At 50.9% G+C, this 19,028-nt stretch overlaps 1 protein-coding gene across 1 annotated transcript in view; it reads left to right on the top strand.

Moving 5' to 3' along the window:
- The first annotated feature begins 1,596 nt into the window (after window positions 1-1,596).
- VPS37C (VPS37C subunit of ESCRT-I) overlaps window positions 1,597-19,028 on the top strand; it is a 26,099-nt gene continuing 8,667 nt past the window's right edge. The window contains 1 exon segment of the mRNA XM_034646531.1: window positions 1,597-1,905. The gene's annotated coding sequence lies outside the window, so the exon portion shown is untranslated.

Here is a 19,028-nt window from a genome sequence, read left to right as displayed (position 1 = left end):
TCTCTCTCCCTCTCTCGATCTCGCAGTCGAGATCACGACCTCTCACGACCCTGAGATCACCACCTGAGCAGAAATCAAGAGTTGGATGTTCAGGGGCGCCTGGGTGGCACAGCGGTTAAGCGTCTGCCTTCACGCTCAGGGCGTGATCCCGGCGTTACGGGTTCGAGCCCCACATCAGGCTCCTCCACTATGAGCCTGCTTCTTCCTCTCCCACTCCCCCTGCTTGTGTTCCCCCTCTCACTGGCTGTCTCTATCTCTGTCAAATAAATAATAAAATAAAATCTTTAAAAAAAAAAAAAAGAGTTGGATGTTCAACTGTCTAAGACCTGTGTTTTCTAATTTTTTATGACCAAAGTAACATACGCACAAATTAAAAATTATATAGCACAGAAAGTTTATGACACAAAATGAAGGTCATCTGCCCTGGTCCGGACCCCTCAGAAACAGTTTCAACCCAGCTTTCTGACAGCTGCTGTGAACAGGAGCCACTCTGACGCTATCTTCAAAGTGAGATGTTTGCAAAAAACCAACCATGATATCCCTCAGGTAAGTCAGTAGCTGAGACTGCCTTCCTCATGATCCCTTCTGCGCTCTAGGAGTGATCACTGACCTTGCCCAAGGGTCATTGATCCAAGGCTACCTGGCAGCCAGGAGGCAGCAAGAAAGAGGAAGCTTCGCCCAATAGGGGCAGTGGTGATCACCACAGCCAATCAGATCCATTCTCTCCAGATTTGAAATAGAAATTTTGAGACTATCTGCTGAAAGGAATTTTGATGTCACAAAAGGAAGGGCAGAGTCAAATAAGGAGGATGAGGCTTTGAATACTGCTGTGCTACCACCCGCCTCCCCGGACTTTATGGTTATGTGACCCAATAATTTCCGATCTGCAAAAGTTGGTTTGAGTTGGGTTACTGTCCCTAGCAATGATGGCCTTAATTCAACACCTAATAAGATTGCGAATTTTGGGTGGTACGGTTTCCTTGATCTAAGAAGCTCTCCTCCTGGGATCCCAGTTTTGCAAAGCTGCTATCACGGACCCTGCTGAGAGGCAAAACAGGGACTGGGATTCGCCTGGCTGCCCAAGGAAGAGAGTGCGGGCTGGCATCAGGGCCCTTCTTCCCAGGGCATCGGTCTCGTGATTCCGGGCAAGGGAGGACGTAAAAGGACCTCTGTCAAGCACTACCCACACAGAATGGACTAAAAGTGCAATCTAGGGCCTCGAGAAACCACGCAGAGTTGTTTTGAGGAACCAGCCAGCCCCTTCCAGAGGGACAGGAGCTTCTCTCTGCCAGGGAAGGACACAGGTCCGTGGTCACTCCCGTCCTGGGGCCAAATGGTTGACGTGGAGGCTCCTCAGCTTGAGCTCGACCACCTAGGGCGTTCCCGAGGTGCTGGGATTCCATTCGTTTCTTCTCGGCCCGTTTTGGGCCGCTTTCAGCAGCTTCCCCACAGCTGAGCCGAATAAAACAGACCTGCCCCTTGCTCGCCCGCCAGAGAACCCGCGGGATGTCCGCGCAGGCGCACTCGCCCAGGGCGGTCGCGTCTCCGCCCAATGGGCGGTGCCCCCAGGGGCGGGGCGGAGGCCTTTACGGGGCGGGACCCACCTCGGCGTCTGCAGCTCGCGGGAGGGTCTCGTGGGGCCTCCCGTGGGTGTGGCCCAGGGGGGCTGCGAGTGTGTGTGGTGGGGGGGCAGGGGGAAGCGGTGTCGTGGTGACTTGGGCCCGCGGGCCGCCCAGCGTGGCACGGGACGAGCGGCGCGGGACCCGCTCCCAGTCCCGGACGTTGGAGGGGTGTCACATCCGGCGGGAGGGGGCGGGCCTGCGGGCCCCGGAAGTGTGGGCGCGGGCCGTGGTTTAACCCGCGGCGGCGGTGGCGGCAGCGGTGGCGGCGCGGCGGCCGGGGCAGGTGAGCAGGACCCGGGGAGGGGCGAGGACGGGGAAGGGGGTGGCGCTGGCAGTGGCTCCTGGCGCGCCCCCGCCGGTCCGCCTCATCCTGGCAGAGGCCGGTGATTGGNATGGGAAAGCAGGCCTAAGAGTGGGAGCCAGAGGTCACACGGGAGGCCTGTGGCAGACTAGGGTCACAGGGACTCTGGTCTGTGACTCTCTGCCTGTGCCCTTTCCCCAGGACAGTGAAAGAAAGGGGCTTTCAGCCTCGGCTCTGTTCTCCTTTTTTCTGTACCCAGACTAGGAGCGCCCAGCGTCCCTGACCAAACCCTACCCCTGGAGCTGCTGGGTACCAAGGGCATTGGTGTGTGTGTGTGTCTATTTGTATTTCTGTACATATTTGTCTCTCTCTCCAGTATGTGTTCGGTTTCTCTTGGGTACAAAGGGCAGTGGGGCATATGGGTGTCTGTGTGTCTCCCATAGGTGCCTGGTTCCTCCTCATTTCTTCCCCACAGCCAATAAGATGCTTATTTCCCCACTTTATGGATGGGAGAAGGAGTTACCTGGGGCTGTGCTGTGAGTTACTGGCAGAGTTGACCCTGCATCTTGGGGTTTCAGCCCCTGAGACAGTGCTTTCTCAGTACACAGTGTCTGGCCTCACCCACCCTAGAAATGTCTCCTTTAGCCCTGGAAACTTCACAGACTCACTTCCCTTCACTCAGTAATCCTGTTGCTGACTCAGGCCTTTTCCACTCCCTTCATTGGCTCCTTGCCTCTTTTCCAGGCTCCTGTTTACTACTGGTGTACCCAGGATGCTGCCACCTGACTCTCAGGACTGTCGGCCCTAGAGCTGGAGGTGGCAGTGACAGAGGGATCTGGGGAGGAAGGACTCTCTGGCTGTTGTGCAAAGTTGCAGCCTTGCCCAGGCCTGGACCTTGTGGTTCTGGGTGGGAGGAAGGGCTTGGGTGAACTATTGGCTGCTAAAGTGAAAGTCTTTGTTCTTGGTGGTCATAGTGCCCAGAAAGCCTTTTTTTCCTCGATTATCTTGGAAACTGGCTTGGTGCCTTTGTAATTTCCATTAGGTAGAACATTTCATTTTAGATTTCTTCATCTGGGCAGCTTCTGCTGGCTGGTTTTTAGGTAGCAGTAGCTCTCATTTCTTGCTTGACTGTCATGTGCTCTTGGCACTGTTTTAGGGGCTTTGTGAACATAGTGAATTCTGAGAACACTTCAAGGTAGGTGGTGATCCCATTTTACAGATAGAAAGGGAGCTGCAGAGATATTACATAATTTGGTCACACATCCAGGAAGTGCCCAGTCAGGATTTTTAACCCCTTCGTCTCATTTCACAGCTAATGTTCATTCTGGACCTTAGGAATCCTCTGTGATGCTTAGGGAAGCCTGAGTGGCTCAGGAGGTGGAGCATCTGGCTCTTGGTTTCAGCTCTGGTCATGGTCTTGGGGTCCTGGGATCAAGCCCTGTGTCGGGCTCTGCACTCAGGGAGTCTGCTTGAGGATTCTCTTTCTCTCTCTCCCTTGCCCCTCCCCTCTCTTGCTCTCTCTCTCTCTCTAAAATAAATAAATTAAAAAAAAAAAAAAGAATCATCTGTGATGGTGGTTAAAAATACGGAGCCAGACCCCTGGAGGTTGTCTGGAGGGGTCCCAGAAATCAGTATTTTTTACATATGCACTGCATGATTCATTTTGAGAGTCAAATTTGGGAAGCACCACCTTAAGGAGTTTGTAGATTTTCTGTACTTGGAAGTGAGATTATTTCTAAGGATTCTTGTTTTCTTTTTACTTATTTCTGTGACTTGAGCTAATCTGGCATAAATCTCCCATTGAAAGGGCATTGGGGTAACTGGCCATGTGGATCATTTCCAGATACTTTTGGCCAGTACCAGTAGGGTTTTTCCAGGCTGACATAATCAGGTCATCGAAGACCTTGTTTTAATCCCACTGGATCTCTATTGTTCTGAAATTCTTTTAGTTTCTGTTCGGGGTCTAGAGTTTTTATAAGGTTCTGGTTTGTTCCCGGATACTTGCCCTGCAACACAGAGATCTCTGTGGTGGCAGTGTCTCTGAGGATTTGGGTGCTTTATAAGGCATGTTTACTTCGCAGGTGCTCCTTCTGCATTTCTCTTCCCCTTGCTGGTTTCTGTGAGAGACTGGAGCAAATACCAAACAGGTTTGTCGTGATTTAGGTGGTGCTGACAAGTGGGGCCGCTGGGGCTTAGGATGGGCTGGAGAGGAGAGAGAAGGAGAGATTCAACCATGAACATGTTATCAAACAGATAGCCCAGGTCAGGTATGCCTAGCATTGAAGACATTTAAGTGCTTTTAGTCCCACTGCCAATGTATTTCACTCCCTCCTTGGCAGGTTTACAAGCAGTAGAGGACACAAAGTCAGCATTATACTGTGACTTTATTCTCTTTCTGTCCAGTAAACATTGATTTCTAACTTAATTTTTTTTGTAAACAAAGGATGTACTTTGTATGATTTGAAATGTTTTAATTTACTGAGACTTGTTTTATGGCCCAGGATATGGTGTTCCCTGGTAAATGTTCTGTGAACACTTGGGAAAAATGTGTTTCCTGCTTTGTTGAGTGGAGTGTTGTATAAATGTCAGTTAGGTTGGTTGGTAGTGCTGTTCAAGTCTTAACTGCTTACTGCTTTTCTGTCTACTTGTTCTATCAGCTTGTGAAAAAGGGTCATTGAAACTTACAACTATAATGGTTGATTTGTCCATTTCTCCTTATAGTCTTATCAGTTTTTGCTTCATGTATTTTGAAGCTCTGTTATTAGTACATAAACATTTTGGAGTGTCGTTTGTTTGATGAATTGGCCCTTTTAACCCCTGGTAATGAAATCTACTTCATCTCATAGTAATATAGCCAATCCAGCTTTTAAAAAATTATTGGATTGATATCCAGAATATATTCAGTACTACAACTCAAAAAAGAAATGATGTGATTAAAATAGGCAAGGGACTTGAGTAGACATTTCTCTGAAGAAGATATATAAATGACCAGTAAGCACAGGAAGATATTCACTATCACTGGTCATTAGAGAAATGCAAATCAAAATGACAGTGAGATACCACTTCACACCCATTAAGATGGCTGTTACCCAAAAAACCAGAAGTACTGGCAAGAGGATGTAGAGAGATTGGAACTCTTAGTATTGCTGGTGGGAATATCAGATGTACAACTGCTGTGGAAAACAGTATGGCAATCCCTCAAAAAATTAAATTCACAATTACCCTATGATCCAGCCATTCCAATAATGGGTATATGCCCTAAAGAAGTATAAGCAGAGACTCAACCAATATATTTGTACACCAGTGTTCATGGCAGCATTATTCACAGTGGCCAAAAGGTAGAAGCAACCCAAGTGTTCATTGACAGATGAATGGCCAAACAAAATGTGGCACATACATAGAACATCATCTAGCTTTGAAAAGGAAGGAAATTTTGACACGTGCTACGACATGGATGAAACTCGAAGAAATAATGCAAAGCGAAACAGCCAATCACAGAGGGACAAATATTGCATGATCCCTCTTATGTAAGGTTCCTAGAGTAGTTATGTTCACAGAGTCAGAAAGAAGAATGGTGGTTGCCAGGGGCTCAGGAGGGAAGAATGGAGAATTAGTGTTTAATGGGTATAGAGTTTCAGTTTGGGATGACAAAAAAATTCTAAATGTACTTAATGCTATAAAACTGTACATTTTAAAATGGTTCAAGTGGTAAATTTTGTTATATATGTTTTATCGCAATTTAAAAATGGATAGTGTTTAAAAAATCAATGTTTGCTTGGTGTATTTCTTTATATCCTCTTACTTTTAAATTATGTGTCTTTAAGTGGGTTCTTGTAGGAAACATATAGATAGGTTTTACATTTTGTAAAATTCAATTTTACAATCTCTGCCTTTTAGTTGGGATATTTAGAACATTTACGTTTAATATGATTATTAGTATTGTTGGGCTTAACTATTATCTTGCTGTTTGTTTTCAGTTTGTCCAATATTCTTTCTTCCCATTTCTTTCTTTTTTTTTTTCTGATCTCTTTGGGGTTGTGTAATTTTTTATGATTTTATTTTGTTTCCTATGCTAGTTTATTAGCTACAACTCTTTTTTGTTTGTTTTTTAGCAGTTGCCTTACAATTCATAATATGTATTTTTGACTTGTCACAGTCTATCATCAAATGATGTTATACCATTTTGTATACATTAATTTCTTCCCTACTGGACTTTGTATTGTTGTCACACATTTCAGTTGTACATATGTTATAAATCCCACAATACATTATTGTTATTTTTGCTGTAAACAATTATTTTGTAAAGAGATCAAAAAGGAAAAGATATTTTATATTTATTTACATGTTTATCATTTCTGGTGTTCTTCATTCTTCTGGGTAGACCCATTTTGTTTCACGTTCTTTCTGACTTGAGGACTTCCTTTAATATTTCTTGCAGGTGATGAATTCTGGATGTCTAAGAAAGTCTTTATTTTACCTTTGTTATTGAAAGTTTTTTTCCCTGGGTATAGAAATTTAAGTTGCTTCTTTTAATTTCAACATTTTAAGATGTGGTTCCAGTGTCTTCCGGCTTGCATTGTTTCATATGAATAATCAGTTGTCCTTTTATTTTTTGTTCTTCCATTTCCAGTGTGCCGTTTTTCTTTCTGCTTTCCTTTTATCAGTCTTTTATTTTTTTAAAGATTTTATTTATTTATTTGAGAGAGAGTGATTGAGAGACAGCACAAGCAGGGGGGAGGGGCAGATGGAGAGGGAAAAGCAGACTCCTTGCTGAGCAAGGAGCCCATTGCGGGTCTTGATCCCAGGGATTATGACCTGGAATCATGACCTGAGCTGAAGGCAGATTCTTAACTGACTGAGTCACCCAGGTGCCCCCTTTTATCACTGGTTTTAAACAATCATCATGATGGCTGGTATAATTTTCTTCATGTTTATTGTGCTTGGGTTAGTTGAGTTTTTTGAATCTGTGGGTTTATAGCTTTCAAAAAATTTGGAAAGTTTTCACCCTGTTAATTCTTCAGCTAGTTTCTCTATTCTCCTTTCTCTCTTTTCTTTGGGGACTCCAATTACAAGTATATTAGGATGCCTGAAGTTGTTCCACAGCTCTCTGATGCTTCATTCATTTTCTCCCCCAGTCTTTATTTTTCTCTCTGTGATTTGTTTTGGGTAGTTTGTGTTGTTATTTCTTCAAGTTCACCAATCTTTTCTTCTGTAGGGCCTACTCTGTTGTTACTTCCAGTATACTTTTTATCTCAATATTAGAGTTTCTGTCTCTGCAAGTTCCATTTGGGTCTTTTTTATATTTTCCATGTCTCTACTTAACATGCTCAGTTTTTACTTTAGCTTCTTGAACATGTGGAATATGGTTGTAGAGACCATTTTAATGTCCTTTTATGCTAATTCTGTTATCTGTATTTCTGAGTCTGTTTCTGCTGATTGATTTTTCCCTCGTTATGGATTCCATTTTCTTGCTTCTTTGTATGTGTGGTAATTTTTGATCAATGTCAGACGGTGCAAATTTTATCCCGTTGGGTGCTGGGTATTTTTGTGTATCTATGTATATTCTTGGCATCGTTTTGAGACACTGTTAAGTTACTTGGAAACAGTTTCATCCTTTAAAGACTTGCTCTTCAGTTTTGTTACCTTGGATCAGAACAATCTTTAGATCAGGGTTAATTTTTCCCCACTAACAACACAGTACCTTCTTCAGTGCTCCACGGATGCCCTGTGGATTACTAGGTTTTTCTATGCTGACTCAGATACAAATTATTCTTTGCTCAACTTGAGGTCCAAGGAGTTTTCCCCCTAATCCTGGTCTGTACTATCAGCACTCAGCCGAAAAATGGAGGGGGACCCTTTGCAGATTTCCAGAGTCCTCTCTTTATGTCACTATCTCCTCTCTGGTATAGACCCTGTAAAGTCTGCCTGCCTTGGCCTCCAAGGACTCCCAACTTCCTTTCCCCAACCTGGGGAGACTGGTGGCCTCCGAGACTGTCAGGCTTTGCCTAGGCACTCTGTCCCCGTATCATGGCCTGGAACCTCTTTCTGGGCAGTGAGCTGGGGGCAATCATTTGTTCTCCCCTCTCAAGAATCACTTCCCTGCAGTGCCTAATGTCCAGTGTCTGAAAACTGTTGTTCTGTTTATTTCGTCTGGTTTTTCGGTTGGTTGAGTCTCCCTGTTCTTCTATGTTGGCCCAGAGTGGGTGTCCCTGTCCGGTCAGCAGTCATTGAGTGCCTTCTGTGTGCTAGGCATTGACCTAGTGCTGGGATGCAGACCTGAGCAACACAGCTCACAGTCTGACTGGAGAAACATGCCAATTCCTGTATGATAACACCGGGTGGTACTTACAGAGCACCGTGGGAGGGTAGGATGAAGTCTTTGGGAGAGGGAACTGACATTTGAAGATGGGCAGGCATTTTCAAGCCAGGGAAGGCATAGGAAAGAGTATTCCAGGAGGAGGGAACAGTAGGAGCAAAGGTTGGGTGGCAGAGCTGGTGACTCCTGTGGGCAGGATCCCTGTAGGTGCAGAATTTTTGTCAAGCCATTGGAAGCATGTTGCTTGTTCTGGGAATAGTAGGTAGAACAGAAAGTTGGGGTGGAGTGAGCAGCCCCTGAGGGAGTGGAAGGAGATCTAGCTGAAAAAGGAGGTCTGGGGTCAGCTGATACAGGGCCTCGTATGCCAAGCCCAGGAGCACAAGGTTTTGAATGTAATACCAAAGCACTGGGGAGGTATGGAAGGTTCTAAGCAGGGATGTGAGAGCTCTGATTGGCTGTGTTCTCTAGAGATTCCTGGGAGAGGTGGGAGAGGGCTGGAGAGGGTGGAGTCTGTTAGAACCAGGCGGGTAGCTGCTGGAGAGGCTGGCTCTGACGAGGCCTTCTGCCAAAGGGTAAAACTGGGTCCAGAGCCGGTGTAGCTGCTGATATGGTGTCGCCTGTTTGATAATGACCTTTGCAGGTTTGATAATGGCCTTCATGGATCCCTGCTTGAGTCAAGAGCAGATACGAGGAGGCTGTGGCCTAGTTTCTCTTTTTCTCTGGCTCCGTTGTTGCCCTCAGCACGCCTGCCTGTGGGGGATTCAGAAGCTCCTAGCGTCAGAGCTCACTGGCAGGGAGAAGGTCTACAGGTGCCCCACCTTCTACCAGCCTAGGACGGCCCCAAATCAGTGAGAACAGTGGTCTCGTTGTCCTGGTTTTTGAACAGACAGACTTTGAGTGACTTCCTACAGACTCCTGGGTGTTTGCCTTGACCTTAATCCTGATCCCTCCTAAAGGGATGGTCGAACCTGCTTAGCTCAGCTTGCCCTGCGCCGGTTAGGAAGAGGGGGGTGGGGGGAGGCTGACAGCTGCAGCCTGAGGTCCTTTCTGAGTCATCTGAACGGTTGGGGCAAAGGACAAACAAGTGGCCACTGGGTGTGGGGTAGCTTAGGATGGTTTTCTTTTCACTGAGCCGTGGGCCACAAGAGGAGGAGGCTTTGCAGAGTGTCCTGCTTGTGTTTTACTGTCACGAAGTTTCACGGATGGGCTACTTATTAAATAACCTGTTTCTTGGCCATCGTATTGACTGCTGTGGAGCGTTACTGATGTGCGTTACATCCGGCCCCCGGATTTCCGTGGCACGGTTGATGGATGCTGTCTCTGGAGGAATCTTTAGTTCTTTGTCCTCCGCATCTGCAGAGGGGATGGGCCGGGTGGGAGCTCAGCCGTGCTGATGAAGAAGGGCCTGACCATTTGTTGAGTCCGGCCTGAGCACAGGGCCTTGGACTTCCCAGGCGCTAGTTCATTTCAGCCCTGTAAAAGCCCTGTGTGAGAGGAGAAACCGAGGTCCAAAGGGAAGGAGTAGCCCGCACAAGCTCCCCAGCCAGTAGTGACCGAGGGTGTGGGGCTGTCTGTCTCCCAGAGCTTTTGGCGGCTGGGCTTTCCCTGCAGGGCCACAGCCCGAAGGAGGCACTGCTCCTGGTGCCTTTGGGAGCTCTGGGGCCCTGGGGCACTGTGTGGCCAGCCCCCATGCTTTAGAAGTCTGATGGAAAGATGTCAGCAGGAATGACTGCATTATAAGTTTGTCCCCAGAGCTGGGCGCAGTGTTGCAAGGGCGCACACTTGACTTAGGGGTGGCATGGTGCCCTGGTGAAGGGTATGGGCCCCAGGGACCAGACCGCCACAGTGAAATTCGGGTTCTGCCATTTCCTTGTCATGAGACTGGGATCAGGTACAAGTCTTCTCTTCGACCCAGGTTTCTCATCTGTAAAATGAGGAAAGCCGAAGGCGACACAGCCTCGAGGACCCGGTGTGAGGATCACACGAGCTGCTGCGGACAGAGCGCCTAGGACACTGCTCAGTACATTGTAAGTGCTGTGCACGTGATGCGTGGCGACCGTCATCGTGTCTCTCTCACTGGTGGCCCAGCGAGGCTTGCAGAGGGAGCTGAGTGGTGGCGGTAAAGCCTGGTTCGACTCCTGTCCTGCAAGCCATTCTCAGCTGTAGCACCCAGGCTTTGCTCTTGCCTCCCGTCTGCCTGGAATACTCTGCCCTGTGCCTTCCCCATCCTGAAAATGCCTGCCTGTCCTTCACATGTCAGCTGCTCTGGGACGTGTCCCTTGCTCTTTCTGCCGGAGACTTCAGCCGGCCCCCACAGGGCTCTGGAAGTGCGCAGTAGCACCCTCTTTCTCTCTGTGCCCTGCTGGTGAGATCTCACAGCTGAAAGAGAATGGAGGAGGGGGACTTGGGCGGGTGGGGGTGGTAAGGGCAGTGGTTTTCAATCTGTGCTCTGGGAAGGTGGCCTGGGGACCCCCTTAAGGCCTTGGGGGAGACTGAGCTGGAAGAGCAGGGCTTCCTCCATCCCAGCCCCATGCCTGGCGTCTGTTCTGTGCTCTGGGGGCTTGGGGTAACATTTTAAAGGAGACCTCCTTTAGAAAACTGGAAAACTTGGAAAACAACAGGACACACCAGACGAGTGGGTAGAGAGGGTGGAGGTGAAGGTCCTGACAGCTGGAGGGATGGGGACGAGGGAAGGAGAGGAGATGGCTGGCTGCAGGGAAGGCGGAGGGAGCTGGACGCAGTGTTTTCAAAAATGAATCCAGAGGTGCCTGGAGCACCTGGAGCAGAACTTGAACTGCTCCCGCTGGAGCAATGACTAGTTGAAACCTGGCAATTGGACAGGAGAGGCGTTGAGGTGGCCTGGAGGATTGGGAGTGAGGGCGTGAAGCTGAGGGGTCAGGCGGGGAAGGTGGTTTGGGGAGAGAGAAAGGTGGGTGAGTTGAGTGGAGTCACCCCTGGAATGCGGGTGAGGGGTGGAGGTTCAGCAGGCTTGGGAGGGGCCCCTTTAGGGGCGGGCTGGGCCATCCAAGGACTGTAAGTAGCCAGGGGCCCCAGGCCCTGCCAGTCCTGCCCTCTGGCTCCACTCCGATCCTCAGGCGTCCTCTGGTGATGGACCGCCCCAGCCTGGCCAGCAGCCCACAGCCCACGGAGTAGGGAAAGCAGTTTGCCCCAATCTTGTGCCACTCCCGAGTGTCCCCTGTTCGGTACAGGAAAGGGGCCCATCCTTCATGGGTCTTCTCACTTAGTGGCTTGCCTCTGGGGGTACGGGGCGGGGGTCAGACGGAGTTCTTCAGTGGGCCTGAGGAGCATGTGGTTGTTACGTAAATATTTATGTAAAGATGACAATTGCCTTCAAAAAGCCTTGTCCTGGGAGCTTATATACTCTCCAACGCCCCCCCACCCCGCCCGTGCCCCCATGTGTTGGCACACTTATATTCGAGGATTTCTATTCAGATTGGTTTGGAGCCTGTTTCAGAAAGCCACATCCTTTGCCTTCCTGAGGACCTGCCCTCCGTCCGAGCCTAGCTGGGTGCCTGGCCAGGTCTGGCAGCATTTTGCCATGGTGGTAAGGTGCGAGTGTGTGAATTAATGTTCCCCAGTGCCTGGTTTCTCTAGCACCTCTAGAGGTTATCTCGCTTACTTCTCTTTGAGTCCTTACAATGGCCCACGACGTTCGTAGTGTTAGCCTTATTTTACCAGTGAGAAACAGAGTAAGAAGGGTGGTATAATTTGCCCAAGGTCACAGAGCTAGTAAAATATTTTTTTTACAATATCCACGAATATTTGGCTCTTAAGCCCTGAACTCTTTCCGCTTCCCTTCCTGCTATCTTAACTGTTCAGCATTGTGGGGTGGGGAGGAATTCCCTGCCCCAATCCCAGAAATACCTTAGAAAACTTAAGAACGCTCCCTTCTGGCGCTTACACGCCAACTTTTCAAATTGAAGGGAAGGTCAGGTCCATGGTGCTTTGGACCAGGTGAGGAGTACGTGACGGTTTGATTTGTTTTTATTAACTCCTGTGGGAAGTCAGGTGACTGAACGGTCTGATACTTCGGTGCGTGGCTAGACTCATTCTAGGGAAAGAAAACCAGATCAGGTCAACAAATCTGTTCTCATTAAGCAGCAGGAATAGGAAGGTTTCTAAGGCAACCGCAGGTGTTTTTGACAGGAGGGATAGGATGGGGCCAGGTCTCTCTAACTCAGGCACACTGAGCTGTGCGAGTTGCTCTGGTAACTACTTCTTAGCTGCTGTAAGTGGATGTGGGAAATTTACAAGAAGCCCAACTCTGCAGCTCTGCTTGTAGTGTGACTTTGGGCTTAAAGTAGCTGGCGGGTCGGTGTGGTCTCCCAACGGTGAGGAGGGGAGTGATCAGAACCTGTGCTTTGTCTGCCGGGGGAGCCGGAGAAACAGGGGCACGCTGCTCAGTCCCAGTTCTTCTGATTCAGTAATAGCAGTCACATTTGCTTGACTCAATATCGAGCCCCAGGGGTGTCAAGAATTTACCCTAATCATCGGATTACCCCCAGGAGGCAGAATAATTAGTATTTGTTCAGTGCTCAGGATACCAAGATACCAAGTGATAGAAAGAAGTTGGGACTGTGAACTGCGGGGCCGTGGCCCGGGGCTTCATTTCCTGTCCTAGTGTGAACGCCACAGAGGCCCAGCGGCCGTACCCCCAAGCCTGCCCCCTTGGTTCTGCTTGCTGCTGCTCCAGCTTTGTCTGCCCCCATACACAGGGCTTGGTGGCAGGAGGTGAGCTCCAGGATGCCTGGGAAAGGTCTTTGTCACCTCGTGGCCCCCTCCCCTTTGCTATGGAATCTGTCCTCCAGGCATGTGTCTAGGGAGCAGTATTGACAAACCACACTCTGCCCAGTTGTTGTTTTTTACAACTTTTGAATTGGCTACGAAAACTTAAAGGTGGAGAGGTGTCACATGGATCTGGATTTCTAGCTTCCGGGAGAGACCCGGCAGGTCTGGCCAAGCCCAGCTCCCCCATCCCCCCCCGCAGGATATACTCGAGTTGGGCTGAGCCCCCGCTCTCCAGAGGGACACACTCTGTACCCAGTGACTTGGCCTTGGCCGCAAGTGCCTGCCCGGCCCTTGTAGGTGCCCAGGTTAGTGACCTCTGCTGTAGGGGAAAGCTGCAGAGGAGCCCAAAGAGAAAAAAAAGAAGGTTTCTTTCCTTCTTGGGTTATTGGTAGGGAAACAGATTTTTTCTTCCTGCAGAGGGAATGCAGATGAACACACGTGTCGCCTTTCCCACTTTGTTCCCCGTCTGATCTTTGAGTCGATGGTATCACCCCCCAAGAGAGGTGTTGTCCCATTGTACCTGTGAGGGCTGTGTAGCCGCCTGCCTGCCTCAGCAGCATCCCGCTCCCCTTCTCCCAGCCGTGTGGATCTGCAGCGGCTCCTGCTAGGGCTCCGCTGTCATCTGCCCCTGGCCCTCTGACTCCTGTCCCCGTGAGGCCTGGCGGGCTTCTCATGCCCCAGCCCTCAGAGCCGGCCGCCTCCCCCCGCTCCTTGTTCCACTGGCCCCCACCTGTGTTACATCCCCTTGTACCCACACTTGCTGTGAGTGGTAGTGAAGTTTTTGCTTTTTAAAAACAGAATTGAGCTGGGGGGAGTTAAGCATGTTCGGGTGTACTACGGGCACGTAGTAAGAACTCAGTATTATTTACACCCCTCCGTCCTCATTCATCCTGCTCCTTTGAAGTGGGGTCTGGTGCAGTTCTTGGCATGTCGTAATGGCTCCGTAAATGTTTACTCAATGAAGGCATGGGGAAATGAAGGAGGGAGTGAAAAAGGGGAAGGAGCCCTGTTCTCGCACCTCCATGTCTTGTCTGACTCGTCTGCCAGCTGACCGACTTGTTCTCTCTGTCCCTGCTTCAGTCTCTTCCTCCCTGCCTTGGTCCGTCTTTTTGCAAGCACTGCTGTGAGCTGTCAGTGGGCCAGAGGCTGGGCCAGAGGCTGGGCCAGGCGCTGGGAAGGCAGAGGGGAACAAGACCATCTCTCTACCTTCAACGGGCTCGTGTCTTCTCTCCTGTCCCCTCCCTCAAGCCGCACTCTCCAGACACCACCTGAGAAGTACCCAGCATCCTCCTGGGCACCTGGGTAAGCAGAAGAGGGTGCAGGTCAGGGCCTGGGGTGCTGAGGGGCCTGGTAATTGTATTTGTCAACCCCCGTAGAAACAGAGCCCCTGAACCCTGGATCCCCAAGTAACTTCTCAGTAATGTCCCAGTTCTCTGCATGGTGACATCCCTGGCGGTTGTGGCCGTTTTGAGAGGTGCCGGTTTGGATTTTTCCAGCACATCGGGTGACCGGGAGGCAGAACACTGCTGGCAGCGGGTGCCCAGGCTTCAGGGGCACCTGCTTTGTGGGCTTCGGGCAGAATGTCCTGTGCTCCCCCGCTGTTTCAGAATTGCGAACCCAGAGAAATGTGTGCTGTGTTCAGCCTCACCGGGTGGCCCTGAGGATCAGGAGAGGTCTCTGTGACTTCTGAAAGAAAGGCATCGGTCACTTCCAGGGGTGGGCGATGCTGCAGTAAGGCCCAGGCCCGGAACTGTTGTCAGAGGGTGAGGACGTGAGCCACCTCCACGCCAGGGGCAGGGACCGAAGATGGGCCTGGGTAACCAGCGTGCTCGCGTGGGATCATAAGCTCTGCACCTTGGAGAAGCTTATAATTAAACTAGCTTCTTGGCTTTCCTGTGACGGGCAGAGCCGGGGGGCAAAGATGCTTGTGCTGTTAAAACACCAGGGATGGAAGGGGACTTGGATCTCCAGTGCTTGACCCCCAACAGCTTACAGGACCTTGAGCAATACCCTTATTATTTGTTTCTGGGCTTCATTTCATCTCCGAAATTGGGGTAATTAAGCCTGTATTTGCCTTAGTTCCTGGAGCAATTATATAAATTAATGGGGAAGTTTGCAAAGGGCTTTGATCTCAGAAGAAAGGAGCCATGTGACTGGCAGGGATTGTTTACCCATTTCCCAGGTAAGGAAAGTTGACTCCCTAAAAGGAATGGGTGGCACATTTGGGTGTGGGATCCCGAGCACACCTCCTTCTGGAAGAAGTGGGGATGCGTGGCTTACACGTGCCCGCTGTGCCCGTGAGGCAGTGTGAGGAGACCAGGGCACAGAGGAGGTGGGGAGCCTGGTGGAAGGAGCAGCAGGCTAGGATCAGACTCCTAGGCCAAGTGTCCTCGCTATATGCCACTCGGCCTCAGTGTTGCCACCTGTGAAATGGGCGTGGTAGAAGCGGGAGGGTTGTTGAGTTAGGGACCAGAGAAGGCGGAGTTGGAAGTGCTGTGGCACCCATCCCGTTCCTGCTTGCCGTGTGCAGGGGGCCTACTTCCCATCGCATCCGGGATGCCAGAATATGCAGGCTGCCCTAGAGAGTTCCATCTGAGGGGGTTGACCTGCTGGAACATGGAGGTGTTTCAGACCAGAAATTCTCGAGTGTTAAAGCATGTGTGGCCTGTTCTGAAGTCTGCCATGAAAGGGGGTTGACACAGGAGAGAGGTCTTTTGCAACCACGGGGCTGCAATGTTTCTTTTCTGAATATGGGGGCGGTCATTTTTCCCAATCAGGGAGTGGCAGAGGGAGTCATCACAGACAGGAGCTAGAACATTTTCCCGTCCCTTTGATCTTCCGAGTTCAAGCAGGTGCATACCAGACCTCCCAGGGAAGTGGGGGTGACCTTAGCACCTGGGAGCACACTCCTGGGGATGGGACTCCCCCACCAGGGATGCGTGCTGGGGGAGGAAGGTCTCAGTAGGAGAGCTGTGTGCTTCATGCAGTGCCCACTTTGGGGAGAATTCCCGCTGTCTGAAGACGGTGATTATTCGGATCACCAGCTACGTGTCCCAGGGATCTGTGTCTCTGGGATTTCAAGGCCATCAAACAGAGCCAGGTGTGGGGCTCTAGACTGGAGAGGAAGACTCTCGTCTCGGGCGGTGGGTGGAGGGGAGCACACTTACTTATTTCTGATTGGCCACCACTCTTCCACCCAGCAAAGTTCCCTTTCTGGCTAAATGTCTACAGTCACTGCCAAGCTTTGATGACAAGTGACATGCTTGGTGCTGTTGCCGTCCCCGTCCCTCTCGAAAGCAGCGGCAGCCCCACGCCGGTTGTAGGGACATCGGGCCCCTCTTTTTGTGACCCGGGGCGGGGGGACTTGCTTCCACAGAGCACCCATCGAACGCCCACACGCACTGCTGGTTCCGGGATGGACACACACGGTAGATCCACACGGTATCAGTGACAGCCTTCCGTCAGCCCCAGTGAGAAAACAGTTCACAGTGGTACAGCATACTTGAATGTTTTACGGAGATTTTATCTTGGTGACTCTCCTCTAATGAAAGCATTTCCCTTTCTGGGGGATGGGGAAGACAGTGGCTGGTGAAGGCGAGCCCGTCAGGGAAGCCAGTCTTCCGGTTGGCGGCAGGGTGGGTTCTGCGTCAGTGCCTTCCAGTCAGGCCAGCTCCCGGTGCTCCCGGTGCCCCCGGTGCTTTGTGGGGCCCGAGCCCAGCGCAGACCCTCCCCATGGACTTCCCCTGACTTGGCCTCTGGGCTGCGCGGGTCTCCTGGCCCGTAGAAGCCTGGCGGTGTCTCAGGCGTGCTCTTCGTGTGGCTCTCCCCACGTAGCTGGCCAGGGCGTGTGCTGCATTCTCGGAAGCTGTAGCCTCGACGCCCTGCTGGGTGCTCTTGACGCTGCGCTGGGCCGCCTCTGACGCCGCCTCGCCTGGCCTCTGCCGTGGGCTGCAGACCGGGAGCTTCGGGCCTGGAGGGGGAGACCCCCGTCCCGTGCCCGGTCCCCCCCTGCCTACAGGAGGCAAGCCACAGGCACCCGACGGAAGTGCGTTTGGGGTCCTGGCAGAGGTCACTCCGGAGAAACAACACATCGAGCCCCGCCTTCGCACCCTGCCTCTGCATGGACTGCTTGACGAACCCCTCCTCTCTGGGGTCTTTGCTTTTCCTCTGTCAGGGGAAGCTGAGTTCCCTCAGAGTGTGGGACGAAAGGGAAAGAAAAGCCACAGATGCCGCGCAAATTTGGCCCTGCGTAGCTTAGTTAAAATGAAAACTGCGTTAAAAGTCATATGAAGAGTCCTGGAAAGTTTGGGGTCTAGAGGAGGACTCGGGACTCCGGTGATTTTGAGGGGCATACTGCGAAGCCCCCCCGGGGAGGGGCCTGTCACTGCCCAGCTGCGTGACCATGGGCACGTGACTTCCCCTGCCTGAGCCGCCTCTGCGAGGTCAGGTTGGCAGTTCTTGCTGCATAAGCTGGTGGTGAGAGTCCTCGTAATGCAAGGACTTACGCAGTGCTCGCTGCGTTCCGGGCACGGCTGTTCGAACAGACGGAGGAACTAAGGCACAAAGAAGTTGAACAACAGGGCTCGTGAGTGACAGGGAGGGATTCAAACCCAGGCAGTCTGGCTGCAGAGTCCATTCTCCTAGCCTTGAGGCCAGTGGTTCTCAAAGTGTGTTCCCAGGAGCCCTGGGTGGTGCGGGGGTCTTTGAGACTTTTTCAGGCGCCTATGAGGTCAGAATCATTCTCGTAATCTAAGGTGTTATTTTCCTTTTTACTGTTTCTTGGATGAGTATACGGTGGGGTTTTCGGAGGGCACATGGCACGGGATTACATCATCCTTCTAGTGGCTTCTGGCACATGGGTGCTCGCAGAGTCTTGTATTTTAAAAATGTCTCCCCGTGGCAACCGCGAGCATGTATTCCATCTCGACAACCTTCTCATCTTAAGAAGGTTATATAAAAAGAACGCTATGTTATATAAGCAGAATGTTCTATAAATGATTTTTCACTCAGAAAAGTTCCCTTGAGATCCATCCAAGTTGCAGACATGGATTTCTTCCTTCTTCCTGGAGAGCCGCGCATCACTATACAGCTTTAGCACGGCTTGTGACATTCTTGACTAATTGGAGAGCTTTTGGGTTGTTTCCAATTCCAGGCTATTCCACTGAAAGCTGCTATGAACATTCAAAGAAAATAAATTAAAAAAATCTTCTCACTTTAGTATCTAATACAGTCAATACTAATACCTAAAATCCACATAAGGGAAACCTCTTTGGGTTCCTCAGTAATGTTAGGGGTGAAAGGTGTCCTGAGACCAGAAAGTGTGTGATCCACTGCTTACCGAGCACGGACAGTGACCCCTGCCGTGGGTCACCGTGTGTGGGAGTGCACTTGCCCCGGGCTTCCGCAGACACCTTGACGACCGCGCCAGGGGCATGTGGTCAGCCAGCTGCCTGGGCCCCGGCCTCTCTGCGCTCAGTCCTGACTGCAGGAGCCAGCGGACACCCCGTTCTGTGCTGGAGCCCGGCTCGGTGCCAGATCTGGGCCACGCTGGTGGCCGTAGTAATAAGTAATTTCTGTGGTGTCGGGGTCCTTCGCCAGGGTTTGTTCTAAGCCTGCACTGGGTTGGCCTCATTTCACTGAACCTTACACTAGCCCATTTTGCTGATGGAGAACCTGAGGCTCAGGGAGGTCCCAGTTATGGGAGGTCCCTCGGCTGGGAAGTAGCAGGGCTGGGACTCAGACCAGGTCTGTCTTCAGAGCACTGCTCCACTTGTCCTGTTCGCCCTGCTGGTCCTGTTCATGGTGGACCCACTCGGTCTGCAGCGGGGGGAAGCAGCATGCCCCCCGAGTTCTGCTCCTTCCCAGGGCCTGTTCAGGCTGCCAGCTTTCAGACCAAAGGTTTCTGGAGTGGCAAGGTGAGATGGGGACAGAAGGGAGGTTTGGATTTTCACTCTGCCTTTTACAAACCTTTCTGATCCCT

The sequence above is a fragment of the Ailuropoda melanoleuca genome, chromosome 16 (genome assembly GCF_002007445.2).
Source record: "Ailuropoda melanoleuca isolate Jingjing chromosome 16, ASM200744v2, whole genome shotgun sequence".
Classification (NCBI taxonomy): domain Eukaryota; kingdom Metazoa; phylum Chordata; class Mammalia; order Carnivora; family Ursidae; genus Ailuropoda; species Ailuropoda melanoleuca.
This window is presented reverse-complemented; position numbering and strand designations above follow the sequence as displayed.